Genomic DNA, 21,367 nt, shown 5'->3' on the forward strand with positions numbered 1-21,367 from the left:
TAGATAGATAGATAGATAGATAGATAGATAGATAGATAGATGATAGATAGATAGATAGATAGATAGATAGATAGATAGATAGATAGATATGAGATAGATAGATAGATAGATAGATAGATAGATAGATAGATATGTAGATAGATAGATAGATAGATAGATAGATAGATATGAGATAGATAGATAGATATGAGATAGATAGATATGAGATAGATAGATAGATAGATAGATAAAGATGATATGAGCTAGTTGATGATGATTGATATATAGGTCAAATAGATTAATAGGAAATGGAAAATGGAAATCAAGCGACACTTTTTTAAAAAAAATATTGTGGTTTTTCCGAAGCCGTCGGGTTTTACGACGGCCACGCCCCCTGATTTCTGTCGCATGCATGGCGGCACCGATGCTCCACAATCCAATCACTTGCGCCAAAAATCTGGGGCAATTCAGGGAAAAACTGCGTAAATCGGTAATATTCGGGAAACCCAACGGAAAATAGCGATTCGGGCCCTTAGTAAATGACCCCCAATGTTGTACTTTATGCCAGAAAATCATGTTACTTTCTGAGTAATCCCACCCCCTTGTCAAACAAGGTGAAAATTTGTCTACTGCACTGTACATGTTTTTCTATAGAATTTTCTTTGCATCGGATACTGTGGAATATTCTTCAACCTCTTTAGGAAAGTTCTTCTATTACATCTTGGGTTAAATAAGTTTTCTTGTACATCCAATCACGGGTGGCACTTGAGTCATGGTCGTGGCGCTGGACGGGTACAGATGATCTGCGTGTCACGTATCACTGAGCAGATAGAATCCGTCGTGCGGCTGAATGTTCATTATCCGCTCTGACAGCTCTTCATGAATATTCGGTAGATCGCTGTTAGCTGTTGGTCTTTAACTTTTCGGCAAACTTTGCATAAGTTAATAATATAATAGACTACAAGAAACTTTGTAATATTTTGTATCAGAGAAAACTTCCTCCATCTCCTCTTGTTAGGATCTTCTCTTCCTAAACTGGTATTGACTTTCCTGGATCCTCCTTACAGCTCACAGGTATCAGCTGCTCTCTATGGAGAGGGGAGGGGGTGGATAATAGAGAGACACAGGCACAGACAGAGGGTAAAAGTGAGCTTCTATCTCACCCCGAGTGCTTTATTCATGTCACTACAGGTAAGTACTTCTGTATAATGTCCTATATGGGCCTGGAATGCTTGGAATTGGAAAGATGCTGCTGGAGATTATAGTAGGTTTTTTATTTCACCATGTTATTTATACCCATTAGTACAAGTCAGTAATTCTCTATGATGATCCTGCTAATGCTACAGATATGTGTAGGGGTGATTACAGGAGGGGTAACAGTGTTGTGGTGGAGTAGTGGTGCACTGCTGCTGCTGGTATTGGTTTGGCAGAAGACGCACTGTCCGTAGCTCCACTTTTGCCAGGTGCCGGTGCCCAAGCTGCCTGGTTGTGGCTGCGGATGAAGCTGCTACTGGTGCTCTTGGCTGCCAGGATCCGGTTCCGATGCTTTGTTGCAACCAGTTGTGCAACATGGAGCCCCTACTGCTGATGTTCTGTTTAGCGGGGGTGATAGACCAAGCGGGTGCCACACGGTGGGGTGAGGGGCGGGGGATCAAAAGCCAGAGCCAATGCACAGGTAGCCACTTACAACGGTGCCATCTTTTCAGTGCATCTTTTCCTAAGTGCCACTACAAGTCCACAAGATTCAGGGAAGGGGGGGGGGGAGGCGATGGAGGAAATAGGTATTGGTGCTTTTCACATAAGTTCTTACAGATAAAGTCCCTTAGTTCCCTTCTGGTTCAATTCTGGTATAATTCTTTTGCACTTAAAAATAGCTGCACTTAGAAAAAGATGCACTGGGTATAACCAAGATCAGGTATTACCTGTAGTCTGTCATTTATACACCAAGACAAATTAGTAGCAACTACCAGGAGGGCGAAGACACAGAGACATCTCCCGGGAGAGCAGGGCTAACACATAAGCATTTACACAGACCAATTAACATGGAAGGTGCAGAGAAAGACAAGAGGTGCTGGGTCTTCTGGTGCCGAATCAAGCAGACTTACCTGTGGATGAGAGAAATGATTAATGTTGAGACCAGGTAAAGATGAAGACATTGAAGATGATGATGGAATGCAAGGTCATAGTCTATAATGCTACAATCTGGTGTAATACTTTTGCACTTAAAAATAGCTGCACTTAGAAAAAGATGCACTGGGTGTGACCATAATGATGAGATGATGAACTTGTGATTGCTCAGTTTAGAAAATTGTAAACTTTTGCAGTGTTTAAAAAAACTAGCATAACATCCTGATATAAAAAAGCAAGTTTTTGGCATTTCTTTACTTAATAAAGAACAAGGCACAACGAGACATCAACCCACCACATCAACTCCAACCAAAACATGCAGCATGAGAGGACCAAAACCGGACCAGGGGGACTCCAAAACCATCGGGCGGCCAAGCATCCAACGGGTATCACAGGCTTCCAGGACCAAACTAGTCCCTCTGGAGGTTCACGTTTGGGTGCAAAGGTGGGTGGTCAGGCAGGGGAGCACAAATTTTTCAAAAATCTCACATTGGCCGATCATGTCCATATCTGAACTAACATGAGCTGCGACCTCACATGTATTGTCCTGATGCACTACGTGAGCTTCATGTCTCCTTCATCTGCTGTACAATTTGTTCTAGTAATATCTAAAATCATAGCTAAAATCATTACTATATCAGGAGCTGCCCCTCTCTATCTCATTATTCCTTCATCTCAGACTTCATCCACCTTGGAAGAACAGGGCAGATAATGTAATGCACCTACACACTGGTTCTGTCTTCCATGTAGTGTAAGTAACACTATTACTAGAGTATTTGGATATTTTGGTTACATTGATGCTGAGCAGAACTCAATATCAGGCAGCAGCTGCAAAACCACAAAGGATTTCAGGTCATGTATAATCCAAAATTGCCCCATAATGTGGCACCATAACCATATGTATATATCTAGGGTGATGTCTCAGGTGGTTGACTTGAAGACACACATGATTCGTCATAGAATAAGAAAACCTTCTGATATCCCTCATACAAGGGAACGTGACGACAAGTCATCAATACAGAGTAGAAACCAGGATACAGAGTGATCAGGACGGGAAGATACAAGAAAACCGAGCCTTAAGCACCTGCCAACGACCTGTCGTGGCTTCACATATCACTTAGAGTATTCCTTCTTAACTATCTTGGCTTCGGCAGAGTCCTGTACTGCGAGGAACAAATCATTCCCTGTGACATCCTCAATCTTCACTTCTTCTACCTCGGACCATTAAAATATATTTCACAACTTTTCAGAACTTTTTACAGTGTGAGATCTTGTTAGCTGCCTGTCATCTCCACTTTCTCCACCAATCAACTTCATCTTGACAAGGTCTACACCACAAGACTTCCAATTAAACTTCCCTTTCTAGAGGTTAAATGTAAGTTCTTCTTTCCGTTTTGAGGTCATCAACGACAACGTTGGCAGAGGTTAGAGAGAGAGAGAGACAGTATGGGTGGTCAACCAGATCATGGGTGGTCAACTGGATCCCGAAAAGTCAACTCATCCACCAAATGGAACTTAAGCAACATCTTTTCCATGTGACCCTCAGCTTCTTGGGTTGTTACCTATTTAGTACATTATGGGTCCTGAGAATGAGATGACCCAACAACATCACACAAAGAAAGCTACTTGATGTGTCAAAGCTATGGCTCCCACTCTATGCTACAAGTTGTTTCAAGTTATCTTGACCTAAGGACACTACTAACTCTTGCTGGGGTCACTGCTGGTGTAACATGGTGGAGCAGAAGCCATTGTTTCTGTAACTTGTGGACAGGACAAGACATCTACACCCAGCCCAGCAGGAGCTTTCAGCTGGTGACTCCAGCCCTGTGAGTCCTAGCCATGGATCTCCATTCTCAGCTACCAGGTATTGATGTGAAAACTAGAGATGAGTGGACCCAATGGAGTTCAGGGTTACTTTCGGGTTCCAGACCAAGACATATTGATGGATTAGCAGCCGTACAGTCAATCCGGCAAATGAATGTTCCCAGCAACGAGCCATGGCTATGATTGCTTCAAATAATTATTGTTTTCATAATTGTTATTTTTTTATTTTTTACACATATTTCAAAATATTTCATAAAAATATTATAATTATTTTCATTATGTTTCATTTTTATTAGCATTTTTTATTATGTCATAGATTTCACAAAAAAGCCTATTTTCTTTTCCTATCTTACTGCTAATATCACATTTTTTTTACAGTTTATTTTCATTTATTCTTATAAATTATAGTTTGTAACTTATTCTTCAAAGGTTTTATACCATTTTATTTTCACACCGTATGATTATTATTATTATTGTTATTATTATAATCATATTTTCATATATTATTTATGGTGTTTTTTTACGCATACTTCAAAGTACAGGCGGTCCCCTACTTAAGGACACCTGACTTACAGACAACTCATAGTTACAGACGGACCCCTCTGCCCACTGTGACCTCTGGTGAAGCTCTCTGGATGCTTTACTATACTCCCAGACTGCAATGATCAGCTGTAAGGTGTCTGTAATGAAGCGTTATTGATAATCCTTGGTCCAATTACACCAAAAAATTTGAAACTCCAATTGTCACTGGGGCCAAAGAAAAAAATTTGTCTAGAACTTCAATTATAAAATATACAGTTTCGACTTACATACAAATTCAACTTAAGAACAAACCTCCAGACCCTATCTTGTATGTAACCCGGGGACTGCCTGTATTCCTGACATTTTATGTTTATGCTTTATTGTTATTATTATGTCATTATTATTATTATTTATTTTTAATTAATATATTTATACTTTACAATTTATTTATTCATTTATTTTCTTTTTGATGAGAAGGACTTTAATATTTAATGTAACCTTTTTTTTTTTAGTAAGAAAATAGTAGTAATCAGCCCATTTGTGTCATATATAAACACATTCCCCCCTAATCAGTAAAGCCCATGGCGGACCCTTATACACATCAATGGGGCTTATTTACTGCGTTCTGCGGCCGAATTTCCGTTTTCCGACGTTTCCGGGACCCAGTGTATGGGTCTAGCACCTCTTTGGGATAATATAGAGGTATAATAAATTGTACAGTTCATTGTAAGAAGCTGTAATATGGGGGGGGGGGGGCATATAGGGGGTCGATAGATAACAGTCACATTGGGGTCCGTAAATAATCTATAAGGAGGCGACTTCTACACTAATAGAACTGGAGCTTGAATTCACATTGGGTCCAAATTTTTCGATTAAGGTCCAAGACCTTTAAGATTTTGTATCTTATGGATGAGACATTTTGCTTTCTATAGGATTTGTAACTATTTGTATCACTATTTATGTATCACTTTATCATTTTTTTGAAATGCCATTTTTTAAAACAGAATTATAAAAATTTTAAGGAGTCAAATGAATTGAATTTTTTTAAAGTTTCTTCTATATTTCCAAAAACTTTCCAGTGGCTCCTGGGAGCATAGACTATTTCCATCCGTTGTTCGGCAAAGTCCTAGTCACTTGGTGCCTACATGTTGCTAGGTTCCTTGCATCAATTGGCAGCGAAACCAAAGTGTTGAGATCCTCCCCTTCCAAAAGATGCTTCAAATCAGTGGAAATTTCCATCCATATGAGCGAGAGAAGAAGCGGAGATGGTATTTATGTCGTTTCCAGAGGATCTACATGGTAATTAAGTATAATGGTGCAGCTGGTCAGGAAGTCACTGAACGCTGTGAAGTCACTGGACCATTATTACAGGCTTTAACACTTGAGGCGCCAGGGCCAGGTTCTCTTGTCTTCTGGTATAATGGGACTGGGGCACCTCGGTCATGCGAGGGGTTAATGGACAATGTACATGTTATTAGTGCAAGTCACACTGAATGGAGACGGATATAAACCTGACCCATCGCCAGGGCTAAAATAAGCAGCAGGGTATAAAAATATGTCAGTAGGATGGAGACGCTTGGGATCTGCCTCCTGGAACATCTGGGGTTGTAAAATATGGGAAATAAATGTAGTGAAGAAGCTTTTTCTTCAGGTTGGTGGCCTCTAGGTTCATGGACAGAGAATAGTGTGGTGGATCTCTGGGTCCTAGATCTCTTGGATCTCTGTGTCTTGGATCTCTTGGATCTCTGTGTCTTGGATCTCTTGGATCTCTGTGTCTTGGATCTCTTGGATCTCTGTGTCTTGGATCTCTTGCATCTCTGGGTCTTGGATCTCTTGGATCTCTGGGTCTTGGATCTCTTGGATCTCTGGCTAATATTTTAGCCATATTGTGCCACTAAGTGTCCACCACAATAAAACCCCATGGTAAAGACTCCAAACGAAGTCAGGAGCATGTGGAATCACACTACGCTCCTAATACTTATATACAGGTACAATCTGATGGCTTTGTATAACTCCATGGTTAGACCCCATTGGGTGGCAAAGTACGACAGACGTCTTGGAACCTCCAAGTATCCAAAAAATGTATAAGAAGGTATATGGTGGCAGTATCAGGCCCTATACACCTTAACAATTAGAGCTTCGTGGCTTTTTAAGCTTGGATCCCATTGGGCTTTAATGTATTAGGACCCCTGTTTGGCACCATGTGATGTGCTGGTGGACCCAGTAGATAATAAGGAGGTGTCCGGCGCTCAAGAACCATCCTGAGAGATCATTTCTGTGAAATATTGAAGTGAGAGTTCAGTACAGGCGGTCCCCTACTTAAGAACACCCGACTTACAGACGACACCTAATTCCAACCGGACCTCTGGAAGTTGGCAATTTACTGTACTGTAGTCCTAGGCTACAATAAACCATTATAACAGTTATTAAAGGTGTCTGCAATTTTTATTGTTAATCCTGGTTCTTGTGACAATCCAACATTTCTAAAAATCCAATTGTCACAGAGACCAAAAAAATTTTGTCTGTGGTGACAATGATAAACAGGATATACAGTTCTGACTTACATACAAATTCAACTTAAAGACAAACCTACAGAACTTATCTTGTATGTAACCCGAGGACTGCATGTATCTCTTCTGTTTATCTTGTAATCCTGATGCAAACCTCTGTTGTCCCTCCTCAGCCGCCGTAGAATCCCGGTTGCTTAAAACCAAATGTTCCTTCGGAGCGCTCCACAGATCGTCTGACGAGGAATCTCATACCCATTGGGCCCAATCTCGACTTCCGTATATCTGTGGTTGCCTAGCAACATTACACTTCCTTTGTTTTTGTAAACTGCCTTTCTTTTTACACTTCCAATCGTTTTATTAATACTTCCGGTTGCGTCGCTACCTGACGTGGCATGTTGGAAACCGGACATTTAGCAATTGGCTTTTTAAATTTTTTTTACTAATTTATAGGATTTTTGTCCTTCCTTGTCCTTGCTAACATTACAATTATTTTGTGTATTTTTATTATATTCTATGACATGCAACTAAGTTGACTTTTTGATTGACAGATGACATCATCAAGCATCCCATTCCCATCTTCTCACAGGACACCCGGCGTGTACAGATCTTGTGTATATTTAGAGGTTATGTATTCTTGTGTTTCTGCTTGATGAAGAATCAGTTTCTGAGCTGAAACGCGTTGCCACTAATAAAAGTCTTGATCGAGAAAAAAATCCCTCTCTGGATCGTCCGTGAGCGCTGGATACCTCCTTATTATCTGCTGGGTCCATTCCTGTCATCGGGGACTGGATCAGAACTTGTGTACAGCAGGACACCAACTGCCACCTGATCTTTGTACTACATGCGCTTATATCTGCACAGTAAGGTGCGAGTCCCATTTGCTCCACATTTGCCTACATTAACTCTCTGTAAGCTACTACACTAGGGTAGAGCTTTGTGTTTTGTGTTTCCTCTTTTTCGTGTTTGGTAGACAACTGTGCACCACGTCTACAATTTTCCCAGATCTGAATAGCATGTGGTGTGGTCACATGTCAACCCCATATAACTCTGTATGAAATTTAAAACATGCTAAACTCCAAAATATTTCTATAGATACAGTGGTTTGCAGCCTGTTGTGGGACATCATATTATCACAACATACTATTCCGCTTCTTGAACATCTTTCTAATAGCTGTCCTTTGATATGTAAAATGTAATACTGACACTTGCAGTACAATCTGCCTATTACTGACGGGTTAAGATGTAATGTTGATGTTATGTTGCAACCTTAGTTATCTTTTCTGCAGGCTGGTAATTGGTTGGGGCTAAGCATGTTTAGGAGGTATCTTTGCAGAAGTTTATAAATTGGGAACTCTTTCCGAGGCTCTGGGCTCAGTCTGTTCAGTGTTTTTAGTTAGTCTTTGCTTCCAGTGCTTCGTAAGCCTGCGTCTCTGTGTGCTAATGCCACAGAGACTGCTACCCTGCAGCCCAAGCAGCAGAGCCAATCTGGCTCCTACTAGCCAGCTCCCTCCAATTCACCATCTGCCCATGGATCTATTACCACAAGCACACCAGCAGTGCCCCAGTAGGATCCCTACACTATACTGCGGTTATTCCCATCTTGTTGCATTCGCTAGCCCTGATGGGGATGGATGAGGCCTGTCCACTGAACCAAGCCACCAGTGACATTTACTGGTGCTAGGTATCACTACAAGCCGGTGGAGTAACATTTCATATAGAGGTTATGTAACGCCATGTACCACAGTGCTTGACACAATGGGGGTCATTTACCAAGGGCCCGATTCGCGTTTTCCCGACGTGTTACCCGAATGTTTCCGATTTGCCACGATTTTCCCTGTATTGCCCCGGGATTTTGGCGCACTAGATCGGATTGTGGCGCATCGGCGCCGGCATGCACGTGACAGAAATCGGGGGGCGTGACCGAACGAAAACCCGACGGATTCGGAGAAACTGCCTCATTTTTAAAAAAAAGTGTCGCGGGACACGCACTTACCTTCACTCAGCCCGGCTCAGTGAACTCCAGTGCGTTCTGATGCTCTTCAGCGCAGCAGCGACACCTGGTGGACGTCGGAGGAACTGCCTTAGTGAATCGCCGGAAGACCCGAATCCACCTCAGAGAACGCGCCGCTGGATCACGAATGGACCGGGTAAGTAAATCTGCCCCAATGTTCACATGTAACAATCTTCTTTGTACAATGATAATACTGACACTATACACGACATCAGTTTATCTGTTAGAGGTTATGCAATCAATCATTGATGATGTCACTAATTATGTCATTTCCTGTGCGGTTAAATATCCAATATGTAACATTTATTTTCTTCTTGAAAAAGCTCGTTTGTTCATTCTGAGTGAATAAGATTCCCTGAAGGTTATTTTGGAACGCTGCTTCCTTCTGTTTTGTCTTGGGGACTCCTCTATGTACCAGTGAGTTGGACGGATGAAACTTGTACCCACTGTGGACTTTGATCCATTTTTTTTGCAGCGTCGCTCCACATACCCTTTTCTTTGGGGGTGCATGCAGGACCAAAAGATTTACATGGATACGGCTCCAAACTGTGCGGAGACAGGAGCAGATTTTTATGGCTACAATGTAATTGGCTCTTTACTCTTTTGGGTGGTTCCATCCTAAATCGGGAACATTGTATGATGCCGATCAGTATCCCCCAAAACCATGGCAGGGGTACATGCAACGGAGAGGGACGGAATATTAAGGTACAGTAAGGTTCATATGACTATTTTAGCTTGGTTGGCAGGAATTTGTGGGACCTGGAGTCTTGGGACCATTGGGTGGAACCATCCTACTGCACAAAAGAGTAGAAAGCTCATAACAAGGTGGTGCTTCAAGACAATGAAAATGAAAAGTTTGTATCAAATGGTGACAAATGGTGACATACAGGGGCAGATTTACTTACCCGTTCCATTCGCGATCCAGCGGCGCGTTCTCTGCGGTGGATTCGGGTCCGGTCGGGATTTATTAAGGCAGTTCCTCCGCCGCTGCGCTGAAAAGCTTCAGAACGCGCTGGAGTTCGGGATGAGTGAAGGTAAGTGCAAGCTCCGCAACAGATTTTTTGTTTTAAATGCAGCGGTTTTTCCGAATCCGTCGGGTTTTCGTTCGGCCACGCCCCCCGATTTCCGTCGTGCGCATGCCAGCGCCGATGTGCCACAATCCGATCCCGTGCGCCAAAATCCCGGGGCAATTCATGGGAAATCGGCGCAAATCGGAAATATTCGGGTAACACGTCGGGAAAACGCGAATCGGGCTCTTAATAATTGACCCCCACACAGTTCAATGTGACCTCATACCATAAGATATCCAAGAACATGAAACGCATGAAATGGAGGAAGATGGAGGCAGAGTGAGGATCAGATGGAGCCCATTGGCCAGCACTATACTGTAACGGAGTGGAGGTCTATGTGCCAGAAGCCACAAAGTATCCAATTATGTGCCTTATGGTTCCCAACAAAACACAAATGTATTTGGGAGCAATAGGAGACTCAGTAGGACTTAATAGACTTCATTAGGTGTAACTGGATGACTGTGTAGAACTTGGAGCATGGACGGCGCCATCATATGGACATAGGTGCATGGGCTCTCTCCTTCCATGTCTAGAGCGCGTACAGTAGAGCGTCTGCCTCTGCCATTTCTGGACATGGAGAGACGCAGGTGTATCGCCATCTCTTCATGATCCGGAGCTGTAAGAGACAAGTTAAATGACCCAGGTTCTGGAGACCAGAGGAGGGACCCCACCTACAGGTCCGCATGTAAATGGGTTATGTTGTAGATATATAAATGTGATGGTAGAAAACCTTGTATGATCCGAGTCCATCGAGGGCCACAATCAGTATTTCTTTGTGATGTTCCATGTCTCTTTCACCTATAAGACTCCTACTCTAGACAGGGGGCGCTATAGATGCCATGAGTGCTCCACATGAACGGAACAAAGCTCTGTACATCCGGCTTGTGCTCCATTAAAATCTATGGAACATCCATGTACAGGTCAGGGATTTCTACAACTTCTATAGTTTGTGAGCTCCCTGACACTGCTGGGCTCTGTGCTCTCTAAGGACAGTATAAGAGGCTCAGGAGAGCTGCTAAATCACAGCAGTACTGTAATATATGGATTCAGATTCCAGGATTGTAGCTTCTCCAAGTGCACTGGGGGAGTGTCCTCACACTGCTGTGCTCTGTGCTCTCTAGGGAAAGTAGTAGGAAAAAGCTCCAGAGAGCGGTTTAATCACACCTTTTCATGTAAGAATGAGCAGGACTGTAATATATGGATTCATATTCCGGTATTGTAGCTTCTCCTAGTGCACTGGGGGCATGTCCTCACACTGCTGTGCTCTGTGCACTCTAAGGACAGTATTAGAAGCTCCGGAGAGCGGTTTAATCACACCTTGTATATGTAAGACTTAGCATGGACTGTAATATATGCATTCATATTCCGGTATTGTAACTTCTCCTAGTGCACTGGGGCCTGTCCTCACACTGCTGTGCTCTGTGCTCTCTAAGGGCAGTATTAGAAGCTCCGGAGAGCAGTTTAATCACACCTTGTATATGTAAGAATGAACAGGACTGTAATATATGGATTCATATTCCAGTATTGTAGCTTCTCCTAGTGCACTGGGGCGTGTCCTCACACTGCTGTGCTCTGTGCTCTCTAAGGGCAGTATTAGAAGCTCCGGAGAGCAGTTTAATCACACCTTGTATATGTAAGAATGAACAGGACTGTAATATATGGATTCATATTCCAGTATTGTAGCTTCTCCTAGTGCACTGGGGCGTGTCCTCACACTGCTGTGCTCTGTGCTCTCTAAGGGCAGTATTAGAAGCTCCGGAGAGCAGTTTAATCACACCTTGTATATGTAAGAATGAACAGGACTGTAATATATGGATTCATATTCCAGTATTGTAGCTTCTCCTAGTGCACTGGGGCGTGTCCTCACACTGCTGTGCTCTGTGCTCTCTAAGGGCAGTATTAGAAGCTCCGGAGAGCAGTTTAATCACACCTTGTATATGTAAGAATGAACAGGACTGTAATATATGGAATCATATTCCAGTATTGTAGCTTCTCCTATTGCACTGGGGCGTGTCCTCACACTGCTGTGCTCTGTGCTCTCTAAGGGCAGTATTAGAAGCTCCGGAGAGCGGTTTAATCACACCTTGTATATGTAAGACTTAGCATGGACTGTAATATATGCATTCATATTCCGGTATTGTAACTTCTCCTAGTGCACTGGGGGCGTGTCCTCACACTGCTGTGCCCTTATCTCTTTGCATTAAACTGTCCTACATTCCCTCCCCTCTGCTATAAGTATCGTTCCAGCTCAGGTGTGATTCAGAGAAAAGAGGAGCTGCTATGGAGCAGTTTGAAGCAGAGAGCTAAGAGCACAGCAGTGTGAGGACATCCCCCAATTGGAGAACGTACAATTCCGGAGTATAAATCCATCCAATATAATGGAATGATTACTTAGCTCTCCGGGGGTAACTCTGTCCTTAGTCTCTCACAACTACTGACAGATTCCTAGTAACATTGAGGAGCTGCAGTATACGGATACATGGGGACATTCAGTATATGGGCACCTATAGAAATCCCAGCTGAGCTCTGTGCACCATGTAAATCAGCCATTAATCTCTAGTGCTGGAGTTATGGCAGTAATAACCATCATTTGTTCTGTAATAGCACCTTGCGTCCCCTCATCCGGCTGCACTTCCAGGGATGCTGAACGCTATTATTACCTGATTGTGGCTCATTCAGCTCTTGTTTTATAGCAGTTCAGAAGCCGCGGAGGTGATGGATCCGGACCGAGCGCTGCCCCATGTGTCACTTGTGTTTTCTATCGGGACATTACAAGTATGTGTATCCGCCAAATATCCCCTTAGATCCATAGATCCTGATGTTACGAGACGACTCGGAGAAGAAGATTCGCCGCTACATTGTGTCAGAGCTGCTGATAATTATTATGCGGAGAAATTACATATTCAGAGATGAGAGGCTGCGTCCTGCCCCTTCCATATACTAATTACTACTCTGTATATTCATTCATTGTGGAGTTTGATCGGGAAAAGTCATTTTCTGCAAATATTGGATTATTAACCATTTCTTGACCTCCGTGCATAGGGCAGTCTTGGGTAGAGTCTTACTGCGGGTGGGTAAGTTTACTTTCCATAGACTTCCTATAGTAGGACTGAGGAGGGTCCCTCTACAATGTCTGTATGTGCTGTACTAGTGGTTGTGACTACTACTGTGTCTTCTTCTTATTGACTTGAACAGGATTAGTCAATCTAAACTGTAATACCAACCACATCCACTAACTAAAGAAAAGCACTGCTGTACCTGGTAACAATGAGAGGAAGGTGGAGCTTATAATAGGGAAAACTAGTGCATTAGTCCCATCTCTGGTGCATTAGTCACATCTGTCTGTTACCTTAGTCCTGAATGTCGGGTGCATGTGTCCCATCTGTTTAGTGCATGAGTCCTGTTGTTCATCCCGGGCACATGTCCATGCTCTGCTTCCCCCCTAGCAGGGTAGGGGAAGGCTATTTCATGCCTTACGACGCAGCCTGTAGCACCAGGAGCTTCTGGAGGAATGTCGGGCACCACAGCTGTGGTAAACATGAAGCATGACTACAGGAGAGGATAACTACCTACCTGTTGGGTCAGATGGAGTTACCCTCAATGTAAACAGGAGCCAAAGTAGTCCATTGAGACAACACACTAGTCAGCTAGCCATAAAACTGGCCATCAAAACCAGGACTGAATGCAGGTCCTTAACTAGAGCAGAGGTGACTGGGGTCTACATCTTTCCAAATACAATTGCCACACCTCAGTTATTGCGGTGCCCCTTACAAGTAAGAATTACCTTACAGACAAGACTGGCCCACCAGTGTTCCTGAAGATCCTGTAGTGAACTTGGTCAGATGGCAACACTCTGGAAAGTAACTTCACCATGGGGAATTAGAAGAGTTACCTAGAGACTTGGTAATCCCAAGGGGTCGCCAAAGAGCCACTTAGCTTTGGTCAGGGTACAGGTCATGAGTATCATCCTAAACCTTTGCTATCTAGAGCAATGGCTCTGGCGTGAGCTCCAGGAACTGGTTGGCCATCCAGTGCCCTTGCTCGTCCATCCTAATTACTACTGGGGCACATGCACCACCTGCTCTCCTGTAAAGCTAAACTAGATGATTTTAGGTCTCTGACGTCATTGCAACTTTTACGCTGGAAAAACTTCCCTAGTTCTGGTTGATCAGTCCCTAAACCCAGAAGTGAAGGTTATGGGAATAATCATTCGACACAATAGCTTCCTCACAGATGGTAGCAACACATTAACAGATGGTACCGCTCAAACGAGACATCTGCAAGTCCATAAACCATCCTTCATCCTCCATTGTGGCTCCTAATGCTACAGTGTTATGTTTGGCCGCTACCAGAAAGAGAGTTCATCAACTCAATATTGACTTAACATGTTTTATGTACTAAGTAGAAGATTTAAGGGTTAAACAAGCGTTCTCCGAGGTATAATTATCCTTGCATGGCTTGGACGGCAGCTAATAAAATTGGCAGATCTGCTTCCATTTTGCATGGCTCGAGGCTACCGAGAGGCTCCAAGTAAAATATTCAACAAGGAACCAGATGGAATATGAGGTGTTTGGAGCTTATTTTTATACCGAGGCTATTTAATCCATGAACAAGCTCATACATGTTCAGACTCGATGGGAAATGTCAGGGCTCGCAACGAGCCATCTAGCGCATGACAGGGAGCCTGATGTATCCTCCATCGCCGGGAAAATTTCTATTTGCTACATGTATAAATAGAAAGACGAAGAAACCTGGACGGTAATCCATCAAGCAGATTGTGGTGGTGAAATCCAGGCCATCTGTTAGACGCTCCGTGCCAATGTTACTGCCATACTGAATAAAGGCAAAAGGTTCCACTTGTGGCTTTTATGTTTTCTTCTACAATATTCTGCTTTCATCCCACGATCCGATTGTTTCTCCAACACGGAGAAGCTGCCAAATGGAAGAACTCAAGTGATCACTGGATCTAAAGGGCAATCACAATATCATAGTGGATTAGGTTCAATATGGGCACAAGTCCTTGTAGTCCAATCTATAAGAATACAGTGTGGATCTAGGAAAAGGCAAAAAAAACCTAAATCAGGGAGATGCTGGTTTGAAAAATTCCTTCATTAATTTGGCAGTCAGAATGAATCCTTGGAGCAACATCCATGTGGTCAAAAGGTCCAAGAACCTTCTCCTGCTCAATTTTCCTTTCCGAGCACCATCCACTAAGCCTTGGATGACATTGTGCTCCTCCCCTTGTTAATAGGGAATGAGTGGACACAATTGGGTTTGGGTTCAGTGACCCAAATGTGAACCAACCAGTAACACTGAAATCGGCTTTGACGGCTACTGGTGAAGTCCAGGGTCCTAAACCAGCAAAATTCAACACATAGAACATTGCAGTTTGGGCAAAAGAAGCTGCACCAAAACTAGTAATTGCTCCCATGATGCACCAAAATGCTAATTTGCATATACATAAGAGATATCTCTGAATCCAGCATAGGAAGGTGTAGATGTAGCCTACAGTTCAGATGTTAAAATTGGTTATAAATGAAAAATTTTATCAAATTTTACAAATATGTAAACATATATGCAAGGCTAAAAATTAGATTTCAAATATGCAAACGTTTAGAAATGATTGAGATGTCATCGACGGATCCTACAGATTGTCTTATTTCCGGTATCAGTGTGTTATAATTTGGTGTGAGAAGAATTAGAGAGTCAATAATCAGTGAATCTAATAATATTATCCAACACAAGAGGCGACAGTGTGATGGATCCGCTAATAAGCCTCAGTGCTCTAATGATAGGCTGGCACTGTCTATGTTCTTAAAGGGATTATTCTGTGTCCTGATAGTTGGGGAGGAGTTGGTTTGTTCTTGGGAAGGAGTATTCACTAGGTAGCTCAGTTTGATTGACAGGTCCAGAGTTATCCCTTCATTCTGATCACATCTGAGAAGTCAGGAATGGGGCAGTCTTCTGGAACTATATCAAACTCCATTCCAGCTCCTAGATCCCTGGGTCCCGGGTCCCTGGCTGGTGCACAGTTCAGGCCCAGAGACCATGACTTTGGTGGGATAACCAGACAGCCTCACTGGGGCTGGTCATGGGCAGGGAAGGTGAACAGCTTCAAGAGTCGTCACATTCATGACTTCATGTCCCGGTCTCCATCTCCTTGGTCCTAGAACATGTCCAGGCCTCGTGGTCCAACGTTTCTTGGCACATGTTGATTGTGTCAGAAAAATTTGAAGAGTTTGGAAACATAATATTAAATGGTTCACCAGAATCAAGAAGTGATAGCATTTCCTCTCTATCGGTCATAAATACTTCGGTGTTGGGTCCATCACCCAAACGGGATCAGTGATAACTGCAACTGTAGCCGGGGGCTTCCACTAAAAATAAACATAAGCTGGGGCTTCTGCCCTTTAAACACAGGAACCTGGATGGCCAACTACTGATGGACTATTGATATTATTATTGTTAATAGGGTTTTTTAGATAGAGTCCTTCTTATGTGACTAGTGAGGGTCCAAAACCTCAGTGGCTCCAGCCGCTTCTTTGTACCAGAAACAACACAGTAGATGAGCTGGAAGCAAATGGCTCTGACCACCATAGTCTGCGCTGGGGGACTGAAGCTTTGGCCCAAGTCACTTCATGGCCATTGTCTAGTGGTTGGGGAGTTCAGCTTCCAGCTCCATCCACTGTTTGGCTTCTGGTGCAGCCCGTTTGGCATGGTCTCCAGTTGGTTGGCCACTACTGATGAGATCCTGAAGACCTCTCCTAAATATAGATCATCAGTCTTGTGCACAAAAAAAACCCCTTTCAACTTTCTTTTACTTTGTAGTAAAACCGTTTAATTCATGAATTTTGGATCTACATTCAAAAAAATGTTCAGAATTTCGTTCCTGCTTCATTTATCAAAGGGAAGAGTAAAGGTTAAGCGCCATTATTATCGAGGAGCGGCTTCTTCATCATCGCCTGCTCTTCCATAAATCAGCTTGTGTCCAAGGAAATATTCTGCGTTATTGATTGCAAATGATCTGCATTCCTGAGAATCACTTGGAAGAGACAAGAATCTCAAGTGGACACTTGCGGCCTGAGTACAATTCCTACAGCTGAGGCGAGGAGATGCAATGAGGAGGCCACAAGGAGAGGGGACATGATGGTGATTTATGGAGGGCGTCACACTTACCTGACCTCTGGCTGGGATATGCTGAACCACATGACAACCACTTCAAAGAATGCTCCATCTTGGTGGAGTTCACATCTAGAATCAGTAGAAAAGCAATGACTTACCTCCTGGTGCTCCTGCATCCTCCCAGTTGCTCTCCTTAGTACCAGGCGTGCAATGATGTAAAAACTTTAAACCTTCTTGTCAGTCATGGGCGGCAGGAGGTGAGATGAAACTCTACCTACATCCTCTGTTGGCTTCCTGCTCCAGGGAACCTGTCACCAGAATGTCATTTTCAGCAGGTGACAGGTTCCAATAGCCTATGCTATGCTGATTTTAAAAATACCTTTGTCAGCATTTTGAATCATTTCAGTACTTTATGAAAAAATTATTTCACATTACCTGGCTCCCTGCCAGCAGCATGTTGTGAGTCCCCGGAGCAGCTGCAGCCTGTGTCTCATCTCCTCTCCTCCACACTCATCCAGGGAGCTTGTGTGGAGGGGAGGCAGAACGCATGAGGAGACACAGGCACACACAGGCTGCAGCTGCTCCTCCCCAAGGACTCACCACACACTGCTGGCAGGGAGCCAGGTAATGTGAAATAAACTTATCTAAATTTCAGAATGCTGACAAAGGCATTTTTAAAATAATCTAATCTAACTAAAGATCACATTCCTAATGAATGTTCCCTTTAAGTCCTTCGCTTGGCTGTGCAAGCAAAGAATATGACTGGCCCCTTGTGGAGGGTCCTGGAAAAGGTGAATACTTTATTTCACATGCAAAAAAAATAGGAGACCTCACAGTATTGGGGCAGAAGAAGTAGGCAATTATTAAAACATTGGGAATTCTTTAAAATGGGGACAAAATAAGGGGGTCATTATTTAAAAGGGGGGGACCTCATAAAAAAAATAGGAGCACTTGCTAACAATTGGGCACAAAGGGGCACTAGGAATGGGGGCAAAAAAGAGGTCACTAACCATAAAAAAGGGGCAACTACAAAGAAAAGGGTCACTAAGAATGGTGACAAAAATGAGGGGGCACCTACTAAGTGTGAGGGCAAAGAGGGCACTAACTTTAAGAACATAAGAAGAAGGGGGGCATTAAACATGAACTAAGATGGAAGCGGCAAGGAAGGGGATAGTAACTCTATAAGTGGGGGGGGGCTTGATTTAAGTGGGGACTCTTAACCCTTGCTTGGGAAAAGGACGTGAATAATTAAACTAATAGCAGTAAGGAGGACACTGATCCAACAAGGGAGCAAATGAGTGGGTGCTAAAAGGAAAGGGACACTAGAGGTCCCAAGAGGGCAGATGGGGCACTAAACGTCTGAGGATGGCACTAAGCTATGAGCAGGGGTGCAATACATTTTGGTAGGGAGGGGATCCTGTTAGGATAGTCAGAGCCCATATCATCCAGATCCTGTATCCTGCATAAGCTGAAAGCCGATTGCTTGTTCATGTTCCGTAGTGGGACTCATAAAAAAGTTTTTAAAAAAAGTTTTAAAATGAAAAAAAAAAAATCTACAAAGGAATAAAAATACCCCAAAGCCCCTTTCACATATAAAAGTTATTTCGGGCGGTGAAGATATCTGTCTGTATGGAAGTTCATTTTTACATTTTGAGAATGGCAAATTTTTCACCATTGTTGCCAAATTTTCACTTTTTTAATAATTAAATGCAAAACATTTCAATCAAAATTCACCAGTAACATGAAATACAATGCGTCACCAATCTCAAAATCACTTTGGTAAGTTAAACTGTTCAAGTTTATAATCGTATAAAGCAACACGTTAGATTACAAAAAAACGGGGCTGAGTCTTAATCTACAAACTGGCTGCATCTTGTAGGGGTTAAAATAAACTAAAACTAAACTATCAACTCATAGATCCCGGCGCTGTGACTGTGATCATCTTATATTCATATCTTGTATTAGTTATACATGGCTCCTTCCTTCTAAAATCAACTTTTACAATTATACCAATGAAAAGGGCTCCTCGGGGTGTTACCAGAGCCCTTCTGGCTCATTAGAATAGTTTTAATAGTTGATTTTAGAAGGAAGGAGGCCAAGGATAACAAATATAAGATATGAATATACCAATGAGAAGGGCTCCTGGGGTGTTACTGGGGTGTTTTTTTTTAATTGTTTATAAATAAAACAAAAATCTTCACTTTTAACCCACCTCATCTGTAACGATCCAGTAAATGTACAAGTCAACAGGATCGGAAGGTGAAAACAACTTTTATTGGATCATAAAACTTTATGACCCACCTGCCGACGTGTTTTGAAGCTGCTGTTTTTTGACCCATTATACTTGCGCCAATTACTGCCTCTTTGTAAAAACGGGAGCAGTGTCCGCCAGGTTAAACCTGATTAGACCAGGTCTGGTCTGGCAGAGTTTTCAGTCCCTGCTCATCTACCACCAGCCCCAACACGCCCGAAGGGGTGTGCAGGTCAGGAAAACAGGGATAGATCTCCGTGGATCGAAGATAAAGGGTAAGGTTGCTGATTTGAAGGGTTAGATCTGTATGTTGGAGGGGTAGATCACTGATCTGAAGGAGTAGATCTCTATGTTGGAGGGGTAGATCACTGATCTGAAGGAGTAGATCTCTATGTTGGAGGGGTAGATCACTGATCTGAAGGAGTAGATCACTATGTTGGAGGGGTATGTCACTGATCTGAAGGAGTAGATCTCTATGTTGGAGGGGTAGATCACTGATCTGAAGGAGTAGATCTCTATGTTGGAGGGGTAGATCACTGATCTGAAGGAGTAGATCACTATGTTGGAGGGGTAGATCACTGATCTGAAGGAGTAGATCACTATGTTGGAGGGGTAGATCACTGATCTGAAGGAGTAGATCACTATGTTGGAGGTGTAGATCACTGATCTGAAGGAGTAGATCACTATGTTGGAGGGGTAGATCACTGATCTGAAGGAGTAGATCACTATGTTGGAGGGGTAGATCACTGATCTGAAGGAGTAGATCTCTATGTTGGAGAGGTAGATCACTGATCTGAAGGAGTAGATCTCTATGTTGGAGGGGTAGATCACTGATCTGAAGGAGTAGATCTCTATGTTGGAGGGGTAGATCACTGATCTGAAGGAGTAGATCTCTATGTTGGAGGGGTAGATCACTGATCTGAAGGAGTAGATCTCTATGTTGGAGGGGTAGATCACTGATCTGAAGGAGTAGATCTCTATGTTGGAGGGGTATGTCACTGATCTGAAGGAGTAGATCACTATGTTGGAGGGGTAGATCACTGATCTGAAGGAGTAGATCTCTATGTTGGAGGGGTAGATCACTGATCTGAAGGAGTAGATCTCTATGTTGGAGGGGTAGATCACTGATCTGAAGGAGTAGATCACTATGTTGGAGGGGTAGATCACTGATCTGAAGGAGTAGATCACTATGTTGGAGGGGTAGATCACTGATCTGAAGGAGTAGATCACTATGTTGGAGGTGTAGATCACTGATCTGAAGGAGTAGATCACTATGTTGGAGGGGTAGATCACTGATCTGAAGGAGTAGATCACTATGTTGGAGGGGTAGATCACTGATCTGAAGGAGTAGATCTCTATGTTGGAGAGGTAGATCACTGATCTGAAGGAGTAGATCTCTATGTTGGAGGGGTAGATCACTGATCTGAAGGAGTAGATCTCTATGTTGGAGGGGTAGATCACTGATCTGAAGGAGTAGATCTCTATGTTGGAGGGGTAGATCACTGATCTGAAGGAGTAGATCTCTATGTTGGAGGGGTAGATCACTGATGTGAAGGAGTAGATCTCTATGTTGGAGGGGTATGTCACTGATCTGAAGGAGTAGATCACTATGTTGGAGGGGTAGATCACTGATCTGAAGGAGTAGATCACTATGTTGGAGGGGTAGATCACTGATCTGAAGGAGTAGATCTCTATGTTGGAGGTGTAGATCACTGATCTGAAGGAGTAGATCACTATGTTGGAGGGGTAGATCACTGATCTGAAGGAGTAGATCACTATGTTGGAGGGGTAGATCACTGATCTGAAGGAGTAGATCTCTATGTTGGAGAGGTAGATCACTGATCTGAAGGAGTAGATCTCTATGTTGGAGGGGTAGATCACTGATCTGAAGGAGTAGATCTCTATGTTGGAGGGGTAGATCACTGATCTGAAGGAGTAGATCTCTATGTTG

This window comes from Engystomops pustulosus, chromosome 5 (assembly GCF_040894005.1).
Source record: "Engystomops pustulosus chromosome 5, aEngPut4.maternal, whole genome shotgun sequence".
NCBI classification, from domain to species: Eukaryota; Metazoa; Chordata; class Amphibia; order Anura; family Leptodactylidae; genus Engystomops; species Engystomops pustulosus.